Here is a 9791-nt window from a genome sequence, read left to right as displayed (position 1 = left end):
GTGTATAGCTTGTAAAAGCTTCATATAATAAATTTGGTCAGCCTTAAGCATACTATACTGAACAAATAGTGGACCCGTTCTCAAGTCGGCATAATGCCCGTGAAAATTGGCAAATAGACGGAGAACTCTTTTCTGTAAGACGATCAGCCGTTGATAATTTGTTTTGTTTCTTGTTCCCCACGCTAATATCCCGTAGCAAAGCCTAGAATATACAAGAGTGTTATAAAGCTGTGTTTTCAACCAAAGCGGTATTAAGCCTCTCAATCTGTAGAGCACGCCACAATTTTTTTGAAATTTTATTGCCTAGGTGTTCTATATGGGGATGCCGAGATGATTCTTCATGAAACCACACTCCTGAGAACTTCTGTTCTTTGACTCGGTTGATCATATTGCCCCGATATTCAATATGAATGCCTTGATCTATCTTCTTATTAATTGGTTTAAAAATGATATAGGTAGTCTTCGATGCGTTTAGCTGTAAGTTATTTTCGTGTAACCACTTTGACAACATTTCTAAATATCTATTTACTTCGTACTAGAGTTCTCTTATACTGCTACCGGAGAAAAAATATGTTCGTGTCATCTGCATACATGGCTATCTGGGATGTACAAGGTATGTTTGGAATATCATTCACATATATTAAGAATAACAATGGTCCCAGCTTTGACCCTTGCGGAACACCCTGTTCTATTGCCAATAACTCCGATGAAATACCGTTAAATTCAACAAATTGCTCCCTATTACTTAAATAGCTCCTTAATAGGCCAGCCGCTATTCCGCGTATTCCTAATTTTTTTTAGTTTCCTTAGCAATATTTTATGAATGATAGAGCCAAATGCTTTTTGTAGGTCCACGAATAACCCGAGTGTAAATTTCTTTCCCTCTATATTTCCTATTATACTGTCATTAATATTAAGCAGAGCTTCCTGCGTTGACTTAATTTTTTGAAAGCCGTACTGATACGGTGAAATGACCTTGTGTGTGTTGAAAACGTTTGTTAGTCTATTATGTATTACATCTTCAAATATTATTGAAAAGATAGTCAACACAGAGATTGGCCTGTAATTGAACAACTGGTCATCGCCACCTCCTTTGTGAATTGGCTTAACTCGTGCTACTTTCAATTTTTGAGGAAAAACTCCAGTAGATAATGTCAAATTAATAATAAAAGCTAAAACTTCACTAATTTCAGAAGCGATGTGTTTAACAGGAAGTGGTGCAGTACCATCGATGCCAGATGCGCCGTTGTTTTTGCGTTTGAGAATAAAAGTTCGCACCTCACTCGCGTTTGTCGGACTTAAAAAGATAAAGTTTGGAAGTTGTGACTATTCAAGTATAGCGCTACGTTTATCTTCATCGACCTCCGAAATGTAAGCCCCTGCTTTGATGAAATGCCTATTGATTGCGATTGCCATTTCGGCTGATTCTACCCGCCTACCGTTCAAGCGAGCAACGTGCGACTGCGTGCTCTTCTTGCGGCCCGTTATCACATTCACTGTTTCCCATATCTTTTTTTAATCGTTACGTATATCCTCGAAGAGGCGTTCATAGTATCTGAGCTTGGCCGTTTTTAGGTCGCTCTGCAGTTTGTTTCTATATTTTTTGAATTCTAGAAGCAGTTTAGGGTCACGGGTTCGCACAAAAGAGTGATACATTGAGTTTTTCTGTTTAATTCTTTTAAGACGTTGTTTATCTATCCAGCGCTTTCTCACCTTTCGGGAATTTTTTTGATTCTGCCACTGGTTGAAACGCTAAGTCGCAGCACGCCAGTATGTACCTCAAAAATAGGCCATAAGCTTTGTTTGAGTCGTTTTGAGCGAAAACTTCCGTCCAGTCGAAAACTCTGACAAGGCCTCTAAACTGCTCCAGTCCCGAACTAGTTAGTCTACGCCGAACATTTCTGTCACAAGTATTGCCGCTTACAGTAACCTTCGTGTTCGCAAAACAAAACACTGGTAAATGATCACTAAGATCAGCGGAAAGCACGCCAGCCTGAATCTCATCGATGTTGATATTAGAAAAACAGATATCTAGCAGGGTAGCACTACCAGAAGATACCCTAGTCGGTAGTTCTACGAGATTTGGGAAAGCATGGCATGCCAGTACGTTTTTTTATTTCCAGAGACCACTTATCCGCTGAACTCATGTCTATATTGATATCCCCCATAATAATACAAGAGTTGTTATTACTGCTACCAAACTAAAGGAGTCGTTCAAGAAAAACGCTAAAGCTTTGCCTGTCACCAGTTGGTGGTCTATAGACCACAGACACTGTGGTCTTTCCCAAACGAATTATTAAGCACTCAACATCGTTATTACTCCTCGAAAAGTCGTGAATGACCGTATACGGTATGGATTCTTTAACGTAAATTGCAACTCCACCCCCCCTCCTGACCGGTCTAAAAAGGTGTTTAGATCGGTATCCATTAAAAATGGAATCGCATCATGTTTAGTCAACCAAGTTTCCGAAAAGCACACCAGATCAAGTTGAGGTTTAATTGTTTCAAAAAAGATAATAATGTGATCTAGCTTGTTTCTCATGCTCCTGGCATTTATATGCATCAACGCTAGTTTACGACAACCGGTAAACGCTTTGGAAAAACTTTCAATGTCCTAATAAGATTTACCGCTTTCCATAAGTGTCGTAATGAGAGGGAATTTGTCAAGTTGCCTCTAATACTGCAGTCAGTACTTTCCTGTCCAGAGAACCAAATGCCACTTTCCCGGCATATTTCGCGTTTTGTGTTTCTTTCGCTCTGTCCTTTTCCATCGTTGAAAATTCCAAGCTGTAGTCACTGCAGCAATAGCACGTACATACATGGAAAGATGGGAGCTTTTCTATGGCAGTTAGAAAATTCCCTGGTATGAGCCTACTCACACATTGACAAGAAGATGCCTTCAGCCTCCTCCGCGACGCGCCGGAGGTAAGTCGGGCAGTCGCCGGAGGAGAATGCATGGCGCGTGTCAATGTCCCCGCTGCTGTCGTAGTTGTGCTTCTTGCACACCCAGCAGGAGGGAGGCCTAGTGCAGCCTTCGTATTGGTGGTCGTCGTCGCACCTGGAGCACTTTGAGTCTGATGAACTGCAGTATTTCTCCAGGTGGCCGTAGACTGAACAATTGCTGCAGCGTGGGAGGAATGTGTTATCAAAGAAACGACACCGTGTCCACGAAATATTCAGATGAGTTTTACACAGCAGGCGAATTATATGTTTTTTTCTTGATTTGCAGTATGGCTCTCTTGCCATGTTTTCCTTGCCACGATGCCTTGACGTTTAGGTCCTCCTCCGAGCAGTCGAGATGGTTTTGCTTGATGAGACGTTGTGAAATGGAGTTTGTCTCGATGTCCTCTTCTATGCCGACTATTTTGATTTCTGGGAGCTTTGCCTTCGGGACTTTTGTCGTGAAGTGTTTTTTCAAGATGTCATGTGTTTTGATAATTCCCTCAAGTCTGTCTATTCCTGTTTTACAACTGGAAGAGATGACTACCGCTTCTCTTGACGTCCTGATATTAACATCCTTAAGGCCTATGTCCGCGGGGTCAATGGTCTTCTTAATTTCCTCAATTACCTTCACGGAAGGAAGGTTTGACTGCACTACAAGTGCAGTTTTCGTTTTCTCCCTTGTTGCAGGTTTGTCTGGCTCAGACTTTGGGAATTCTTTCTTGGGCCATATGGGAGCTCCTGGGATAATGGCATGCGCCTCCCTGAGACTCTTGACCTCCCCTTGTGCAAATTTAAGTTCTTGGTTTGCTTCAAGCGCAATCGTATTTACTCCGGTGTATTCTGTAAGTAGAAAGTCCAAGTCTTTGTGGACTTCTTGTTCTTGGCACTTGTTTGAAATCGACATCAAACACTTAAAGAATCTGCGATCGCTCTTCGCCAGCTTGGCCAGAAGAGAATCATCCTTGCCTGGATTATTTGTGAGTGCTTGTTGGAGGCTAGGGAAATCGTCTTCACAGTATTCAGTGCTTTTACTCATTGTCGATTGTTGTACTGGGAAGCCGCATTCCGATGCAGAGCCATCTGCTGGGATTGCGTTTGTGAAGGGAAGTGTTGTTTCTTTTTTGTATCCGTGCACTTGTTCCAGGTTTTCTGCTTTGTCTGTCTCGGAAAGAAGCACTTCTGTAGGAACCTCTTCAGAGTCCGAGGCAGTATCTGACGGTTCTTCGCTCATTGTGCCTTCGCTTTTCTTTCTGTGAAGTTTTTTCCCTGTTTGATACGCGTTATTCGTGTATTTTTCCCTCGTTCATGTCATAGTTCATCGGGCTTACTCGGCCTAGTACTGATCATTAGCAGGTTCCAAGTTTACAGCCAAAATTGCCGGTTTCTTTTAGTTGGGAACCGTGGTTTTAACATTGGTTTGGCTACTGTTTTTGGTCCCGGGAATTTAAATCACGTTTTGAAACGTTTTTGGCAAAATCCGCTAAATTTGGTGAATTTGTTTTTTTTATATATATAACCACTGGGCTGCTGTCCTTATACGATGACTGCCTACATATACGGACCACGTTCTGACGTGGTTTGCACGGTTTTCTTAGTTCGATGGGCAATTTCTACGAGCAGGGCCAGAACAGCAGTTGCCTAGGTGTTGGGTAGAACTTTTTCGCAGGTTTCGGCCAGCTGACGAAAAGTGTCGTTTTGAGCGGGAGATTTTACTCACTGGAGCTGCCTTGGGTGACAGTGGTCCTCGGTGAACTGAAGATTTTAACGGCGCACGGGCATATAGGCAGTTCTGACTGTTTTTGTGACGCAAACATAGGCGAAAGGTTCCGGGGTACAGTCCGTTTTGGTTTGGTTGATGGGTTCGTGCGGGCTTGTAGTCAATGCTATTTCACTCGAGTGTCCTCTAGGTGTTGTTGAGGCTGGTATGTGATCAATTGTAGGGCACACACTTGAGAAAACTATAAAAAAACACTTTTTCTTGGTGCGCGGAGGAGCGCGGGCCAGTGGCTTCGGCTATGGTTGCCGAATGCGCACAATGCTTTAGCATCCGCCACACTGGTATTCCATTTGATCTTCCTTCCTCGTTACGTGATCCGCACCGATGCGCTGGAGAGCAGTGACAACCCTCGGAAATTCACGCAAGGTCTCTTGATCTTCTTAACCTAGCATCTGGGCGCAAAATTGCCAGACTTTGTCTTTTTATTATTTTTATCATTCCATGCACACAGACCCCGCTGTCGGTGCTGCTCACCGCATTTGACGTCGACCCGGCCATTCAAGAGCTGCTTATCCCTATCGTGCGCGCAATGCTGCCCCCACCATTCTTCATGTCTCCTTCAAACATCTAGGTACTGGAATGATCTCCCTAATGAAGCCGTGCGCCACTGCCGCATCACCCGTTCCAAAGAAGGCATTGAACAAATCATCCTTCAGTGACCTCGTTGCTCCCTTATCTAACTCTCTAATGGGGCCTGTGAGGATAAACAATGCTTTCCTGCATTATTTAGTTAAATGGGCAGTGACGATATTTCGGAGTTATTGTGAACTCTCGACTATTGATGTGTTAACTATGAATGGCAGTTCCGGTAGACCGTGGCTTCCCTACTCAATTCGTGATATACCGTAAAAACCCGCGTATAATACGAACCCGCGTATAATACGAGGTGTAATTTGGGGACAGCAAAATCAGAAAAAAAAGTTTTCATCCGCATATAATGCGAGGTTAAGAGCACCGAAAACATTTATTTGCACTGCAGTTACCGTTCAGCCATTGTCAGTTTTCACTCGCACTGTCTCCCGACGTCCGTTCAAACATCGTCAGGTTCGCTGCCGCTGTCTCCTGAAGTCGCCTTGTCGGAAATGTCTTCCCACAGAAAGTGGTCCTCAGTGCCATGACGGGCGTTCGAGATGCCGCATTTCTTAAAAGAGCGACTGACGAGCTCCTCTGGGATGCTGGCCCACGCATCCGCGATCCAGCCACAAAGCACCGCTGGAGAAGCCCGCGTCAGCCATCCGGTAGCTGTTACTTACGGGTCTCCTGACCTCTCCACTCTTGGTAGCAGGACCTGATGCAGTCTTTGAAAGGCTTGTTGATGCAAACGTCTAGCGGTTGCAGCTGCGATGTCATTCCTCCTGGAATGACAGAGTTCGGTGTGGGGTTCACGCAACAACTTCTTCGCAGAATGGGACAGGTGGCAGCGAAAGGCGTCCAACACGAGCACTGACGGGAACCCCCAACAGTGCTCCAGGCCGCCGATACCACACAGACTTTATCCAGTCAAGCACCAGTTGCTTTCTCCACCCGCGAATGGTGCCTTCGGTGACGCCGAACTGCCGTCCTGCAGATCAATTCCTGATGGTCTCGGCACATAAAAAAACTTTTATTTTAATTGCAACCACATACTGCCTTCGTGCATCCGACATCGTGATAGACTTGCGGTGAACGTGCCGATCCTCTGCGTGGTCAAAACAATCAAAATGGCGCCGGCTGAGAGGAGTAGCAGGTAGCAGCCAGCTAACGCCACCGAAAGATGGCGCACCCTCCGCTGAAACCGAAACCGAAAGTGCAAATTTGCGCCTGAAAACTTTGGGATCCACATATATTACGAGGCACAAATCTTACATAGTAAAAGTTTGGAAAAAACCTCGTATTATACGCGGGTTTTTACGGTAACATCAAGTTCAGACGTAAAGCAGCCAATCACGTCTTCTGCATGTCTGCTCAACCTGTGTACGTAGAGAGGGCTCGCAATAGGACAGATACAGGTACAACACCGGCACCACGATAAAATGTGCTCCAACTGAACGGGCGATGCGACTGATCAACATGGCCGAACTCCCAAACAACAACAGTTTATGCTTTGTTGTACTGGAACTGTTACCCTGCTAGTGGATATTCCTGCTCAAGCTTGCCAACGTCTGCCTGACATCGTCTCTAATGTGAGCTACGCGAACGCAACCTTACTGACCTGGAAGGTAAATGGCCGAAAGTTTTTAATAATAACTTAGGAGGAAAACGCGTATCGAGAAAACTAACAGTTGTCGGAAATTAAAACACTAGTTTTTCAGTTTCCAAGCGCAAAAATAACTACGTGTAGAGAAGAAGCACCGTAGGGTCTCACCATCAGGCCGCTGGATTGCTGTCCTTTAATAAACAATTCTGTTATGGTGGTTTCGGCAGTTGCATATAATTGCGCATTAATTAACGATGAAGCATGCAACTTGGTGGCTAAATATCTGGGTGTATTAAAATTAATAATAACAGGCCGACTTTTATACCGCGTTTCTTGGCTGCGAGCGCCCTTTACGTCTGTGGCCGAGCGGCTACGTTATCGACTTCCACGACACCTAGCCCAATTTGAATCGCATGACATCTTTTCTTTTGTCTGCGCTGTCTGGTGCCGTTTGATAGGAAAAATTGCAAGGGTCTGAATAGAATTCGGCAAAATAACGTGAACGTCAGCATGAAAACTGTAACAGCCCGCACGACCGCGTTCTGCTTCAATGATTGCCAGACAACAGAAGGGGTCTAGCCGGCGGCAAAGTCGATAGAAAACTGTTCATCGAAAGAAATAAATCATACATTATATATAAAATATCGGTGCTTGCACCTTTACAAAATAATATACAAAAAGGGCCTGTACGTCTTCAATGCTCTTAACATTACGTCACCGGTAGTTCCGCTACCGACCATAGTTATCGCGTGGTCGCGTGAGATATGCGTAAAAACAAGCCTTTCAAAGAAGTCTAATCAATTCCAGGAATTGCGAAAATAGTTCGGATTTAACTAGCTGAGAGGTTGTTGTACCAGCTAAAATTACGCAATTGCAAGAAGATTTTCTTTTCACAAATCTCTCATGAACTGTGGAAACCACTCACGATACTCCTCGCGGTCCCTTTCAATGACCACACCCCCCACATTTATATGTTGCAGAATAGCAAGAAGATTGGATTGATTGTGGGGTTTAACGCACCGGCGCCAGGCGATGTGGCGCGCCAGGCTCGAGGGCTCCGAATTAATTTTGCCCACCTGGGGAATTTTATAGCGCGCCGAAATCTCCACAACGCGGGCGTTTTTGCTTACACCTTGATCAGAAAAACAGCCGCAGCAGCCGTGAATCGAGCAGCAAAAGTAGAAGAGATGATATCATGAGAAACGTTATGATCGCATTTTCTGTAATTGGTTTAGTGCATGAGACACTCCTGTGGGTGAAATTATCAGGCAGAAAGAGTAACTAAAACGTAAGAACAATCCAACAAAACAAAATTTTGTGTAATAATTATTCTCCAGTCCCAGCCCCCGTCTACCTCGCCTTGTTGCACCGACTCTATCCGTGTAGATTCACAGTTGAAATTTCAAGCCTGCATTTGCACCATCTTCCTTTGATTTGCGTATCGTCTCTGCTCTTTCCCGCCAGAACTTTGAGGTATTGTGTGGTACATACCTTATCCGGGGAGAAACAAAAACAAACAAACAAACAAACAAACAAACAAACAAACAAACAAACAAACAAACAAACAAACAAACGCGCTCCGCGAAGAGAAAGCTGTTCCCCGTTGTAGCGCAGCGCGCAACATCGTTGCTTCTTTCCCTCTAGCGCCTGGAATACCTTCGGCGACGAAGGCGCCCTAGATCGCGGCGGAGAACATCAGCATTCAAACCGCCCGCTCACAGAGCCGTTATGAAATGTGTGACGAACCTGCCCGAAGCATGCTGTTGCATCATTTGGCCTCGAGAGCTCGCTCGCTCTGCCGACGCAAAGTTCGTACACACAAGACGCAGAACGTAGCACGTTTGTAAATTTGGGTTGAAAACTTACGCGACCGAAGAGTAGGCTTGAAGAAGCCATGAATATGTCTCCTTATAGCCTAATAATTGCCGTGATGTTTTTCATTTACGTAAAATGCTGTGTTTCTCGCATACAATTTTTTTCTGAACAGTAAATTTCAACGGCAATAGTCCCGAGTGAGCCATGAATTTCCTGACAATCCCTAAATTACACTGATGACTGGTGGACCATACTATCGTACAAATGCAGAATTTCTTCTTTCATGAAGCATGTCTCCAACATACATCGCAAATGAATGCCGATAGGTAATACCCTCGTGAAACGTTCTGTATATAAAGAATTATGGGAACAGGGAGTACTTTCCTCGCATGGAAGAAAGCCGCCACAAAACAGGAAAGATTTTTGAGAAAAACAGGGAAATACTATACTGCATACCTGTCGAAAAATTTGAAACCATTTTTATGTCTCTAAGATTACTAGAACTGCCAAATTGTCGTTCGTTTAAATTCAGTATATACGAAGTATTAAAAAAACAAACGAAACGTTATTTTTCTTATTATTGAAGGTAAAAACAAGAAAACCGCGCCAAACGTTCTTATTGGGTGAACTGATATGATTCCCTTTATGTGGAGCGAAGGTTTAGTTGCGGTTGGGGGCGTTATACAACAAAGAAATTCAGTATTCTCATAATTTTCTATACACGGAACGGTTCAGTAGGGTAACAGTACAAATTTTCACACGTAATTACACATCACCCAAATGGCACGGAATAATTTATTTTGACGGCACTTACCGCGATGCTGTAACCCAGCCTTGGCGGCCAGAAAGTTCTGTTGACAGTTTCTCGGATTTCATTGAAGATCCCAGTGATGAAAGCTCTCATGCCTTGGCACATAACGAGACTCCGCACCCGGATCCAATGCGTCTTGACAATCACATAGCGAGCGTAATGGATGATGTCTGCCAAATTGTATGCAGCGATTCGGGCTGAATGAGCAGGTATGCTTATCATTACACTCACGCCTGCGGACTTTGTGCGTTGGGCTAGGAGCAAAAACT

Source organism: Haemaphysalis longicornis, unplaced genomic scaffold (assembly GCF_048455015.1).
Source record: "Haemaphysalis longicornis isolate Haplotype H1 unplaced genomic scaffold, Haemaphysalis longicornis Haplotype H1 scaffold_9, whole genome shotgun sequence".
In the NCBI taxonomy this organism is placed as follows: domain Eukaryota; kingdom Metazoa; phylum Arthropoda; class Arachnida; order Ixodida; family Ixodidae; genus Haemaphysalis; species Haemaphysalis longicornis.
The sequence above is the reverse complement of the archived record's forward strand: the minus strand, read 5'-3'. Positions refer to the sequence as shown.